A 4398-nucleotide genomic window follows, 5' to 3' on the forward strand; every position below is an offset into this window, starting at 1 on the left:
CACACAAACACACACACACACACACACACACACACACACACAAGTGTTACGGCGCCATGAGACAGCAGCGGGATGAGATGAGACGGCAACGGCAGTTCAAACGAGGTCGGGGTGTGTGACCGGAGTGAAGAGGAGAAGGATGGAAATCCGCCTAGACAGGGAGAGACACACGCTTACCTTTACTCACTAATCCGTGCTGATATCCGTCCGTCACACACACAGAGATACACACACACACACACACACACACACACACACACACACACACACACACAGATACACACACACACACACACACACACACACACACACACACACACACAGAGACACACACACACACACACAGATACACACACACACACACACACACACACACGCACACACACACACACACACACACAGACACACACACACACACACACACACACACAGACACACACACACACAGACACACACACACACACACACACACACACACACACACACACACACACACACACACACACACAGAGACACACACACACACACACACAGACACACACAAAGACACACACACACACAGAGACACACACACACACATATGCACACACACAAGCACATGCACACAAACACACACACACACAGACACACACACACAGACACACACACACACACACACACACACACACACACACAAGCACATGCACACAAACACACAGACACACACACACACACACACAAGCACATGCACACACACACACACACACAGACACACACACACACATAAGCACATTCACACTAACGTCACAGAAGATGAAACTAAACGTTTTCCTAAGACGTGTTCTTTCTCCAGCTCAAAGATTAGTGTGTTGAGTTAAAAACACTGGAAGGAGCTTAACGCGTTGCCTCTTTAGGGTCTCGGAAATGTATTCAGAAGGACACGCTGACAACTCTGCCGTTTCTCTAAGCATCAAGGCAGCAGGTTGGAGTCAGCACACACGGATTGAGTACACAATAGGCTGTGAATCATCACTGGGAAATGTTTCTGAGATTAAAAAAAGACAGATGGGAAGGAAAAAGGGGAAGAGGAACAGGGAGAAAGTGAGCCTTAAACCTCGTGTTGTCTTCCCGTCAACGATGGACTTGTTGTACTTTCAGGTCAAAAGTGTATTTTTGGTGCTTTTTACAAACGTTTTTTTTTTTCAATTCATGGTCAATAACCCTAATTTATATGACATTATACCTAATTTTTGAGTTAAAAAAGCAGAAATTCTGACTTATTTTCACCATTAGTTAAGACCAGAGGCTGTTAAGTGAATCACAGTTATAGTGATAGTTTATGTCAAAGTTCTTTATGTCAAATCTGACTGACTTTAAACCTGTTTTAAGCCTCTAAACAGGCTCTAAATGTCATTACCAGAGCTCCCCATGTGCAGTGATTCCTTCTGAGGGAACACAGGGAATCTGACTGCTGGAGATGTGACAGAAAGACATAAACGTTGTTAATCCAGCCAGCACATACCTCTGTTTATTTCCTGTTTTCCTGTCAAGTCCACACTAGTCGATTGTCGAACTCATACAATCCAATATTCCAGTCAGATTCCCTGTGTTCCCTCAGAAGGAATCTCTGCACATGGGGAGCTCTGGTAATGACATTTAGAGCCTGTTTAGAGGCTTAAAACAGGTTTAAAACCTGCCCTGTTTCAGCCTGTTGGGTGCTAACGCTAGCAGGAGGATAACACGGTGTAGGCAGCACTGATTGGTTTAGTTTTTCTCTTCTGACAGCTCTCCACATTTACACACAACAGATCTACGTGTTGGAATAGACCGGGATTCTCCTTTAATCCTGTTTTTATAATTGAATAAAACACCCAAAATTCAATAAAAGTAAACATTAATTGTACGTGCAAAGATTATGGGTTCCATACAACGTACATCCATGCATTGATGTTATTTTTGGGCATTTTGATTCAAAGAAACCCATATTTCTGATAGAAAAAACTTAACAAGGGTTAAGACCAGAGCAACAGCTAACATCAAGACATTATAGTCGCTTTTCCATCACGTGGTACCTCGACTCGACTCGACTCTACTCGCCTTTTTTGGTTTTCCATTACGAAAAAAAGTCCCTGGTACCTGCTAACAGGTACTTTATTTAGTACCACCTCAGTCGAGGTTCCCAGCGAGCTGAGGCGATACCAAAAGGTGACGTGAAAGCGACAGACGGGGGCGTCCTGAACAAACCCGCCATTCTTAAACAGTTTATCCAGCTGTGTTTATTTCTGCTGCCTCCAGCTTCATCTGAAACTAAACGTGTCTTCTGACAACAACAACACACCGTCCACGTTCTGTGTGTCGTGTTAGGTCACGGCAGTTTCCTGCGGCGCCGCTTGTTTTCCAGTTCTGCGGAGGCTCCAGGCAGAGCTTTCTCCGTAGCCACGTACACACACACGTGGCCGGCTCGACGCACGCACCAGGGCACAAGTATAAACATCAGGCCACTTACATAGGCTACGGAGAAAGCTCTGCGTGGAGCCTCCACAGAACTGGAAAACAAGCTCAAGTGGCCTGATGTTTATACTTGTGTGCTGGTGTTTGCGTCGAGCCGGCCACGTGTGTGTGTACGTGGCTACGGAGAAAGCTCTGCCTGGAGCCTCCGCAGAACTGGAAAACAAGCTCAAATGGCCTGATGTTTATACTTGTGTGCTGTTGTTTGCGTCGAGCCGGCATATAACGACCAGCCACGCTGAGGCGGTACTAACATCTGCAACGGAAAACGGACGCACAGTGTGTCGAGGCGAGGCGAGGCGAGCAGGTACCATGTGATGGAAAAACGCCATATGTGTTTGTCTTCATGTGCAGTAACTATGTTCATTGTTCTATGTTTCTGCAGAACAGGAACCTGCTGGAAACCAGTTATTAAACTGAGTCAGGCCCGTTTATATTGTGTTTCTTTTAAAATGTTCCTGTATAATAAGCGAAATGAAACGAAATGAATTACTGCAGGATACATTTACAGACAGAAGTCAATAAGACAGCATAACGACAGCTAGAGCAACAAAAAATCTGAAGTACTTATAGGACTGCTGAGTACTGGCACACTTCTGGAAAATGACAACATGCTGATGCGTCACATCTGACAGCAACAACAGGAATCCTGTGATTTCAAAACTTCCTCCAAGGTTTGTACATTCGTACCCAGAAAGGAAACCCAATTTCTAAATGTCAAGCACCTTGTGACCTGCAGTGCCTCAGCAATGACGCATCAAGAGAAGATAGTGGCAGGAAAATGACAGAAAGTGTGACCTGTCATTGACTAAAAAACTAAAAATCTGGATCATTTTAGCTGAATGTTGTGGCTTTGGTTAGCAGCTTTAGCTTTATCCAAAGTATCGTATGTCATCCTGCACATACACTTATTATTACTACTCTTATAATGTTACCACACTGCACATACAGTAGCTGTACATACTGTACATATCTGTCTATATGGTTCATACATAATATCCATACTTATTCTGTTTTTCTTATTATATATTCTGCTAATACACTGCATATATCTATATTATTCTTACTACTACTATAATGTCACTGCTACTACATCGCACATATCTGTACATGTTGTTCATACATTGTTCATATTACATAGCCATACTTATTCTGCTCTTATAACACTGCTCTATATCTCTGGTCCTGTCTCCAGCTGTCTATACTTTGAATATCACGTTGCACTTTTCTGCTTTTTTGCACTTCTGGTTCGACGCAAACTGCATTTCGTTGTCTTTGTACTTGTACTCTGCACAATGACAATAAAGTAGAATCTACTCTAATCTAAAGTACATTCACTCAAGTACTGAACTATGTTGAGGTACTTGTACTTTGAGTAATTTCCTGTTCTGCTACTTGTACTCCACTACATCTTGAGGCGCTGACACACCGAGCCGATAATCTTCCGTTGGACAGTCTGGCGAGGTCGGTGACTCGTTGTCTCTTTGGTGTGTTCTGAGGGACTTTTTGGACCAATTTGGGGAGACTGATCAGCCCAACTGGCTTTTCTGCTGACGTTTGGCCGTTGGCTCTGTGTGTCTGGGCCTTTAGAGGGAAAGACTGCACTTCAGATGTCTCTACGTCTTCTTAGTTTATTTATTTGAAGAGATATTTTTCTAGTTCTGTATTTATTTTGATGTGGGATTTTTTCAGAAATCCAATTATTTTGTTATTTAAGAGCAAATACAGTTTTAGTGTCACTTTTCATAAGAGGACACGTCTGTTGTTTTGCAGTTTTTAGAAATAAAGGAATATGGTTTTCATTCATTTCTCTGCAGCTCATTCTGTTAACTCTCCTGTTGTCCTCGAGTCAGATTTGACGCATTTACATAAACTTTCTATATAAGAACTACGACAAAAGAACGTTGAAAA

The sequence above is a fragment of the Sander vitreus genome, chromosome 21 (assembly GCF_031162955.1).
Source record: "Sander vitreus isolate 19-12246 chromosome 21, sanVit1, whole genome shotgun sequence".
Taxonomy (NCBI): domain Eukaryota; kingdom Metazoa; phylum Chordata; class Actinopteri; order Perciformes; family Percidae; genus Sander; species Sander vitreus.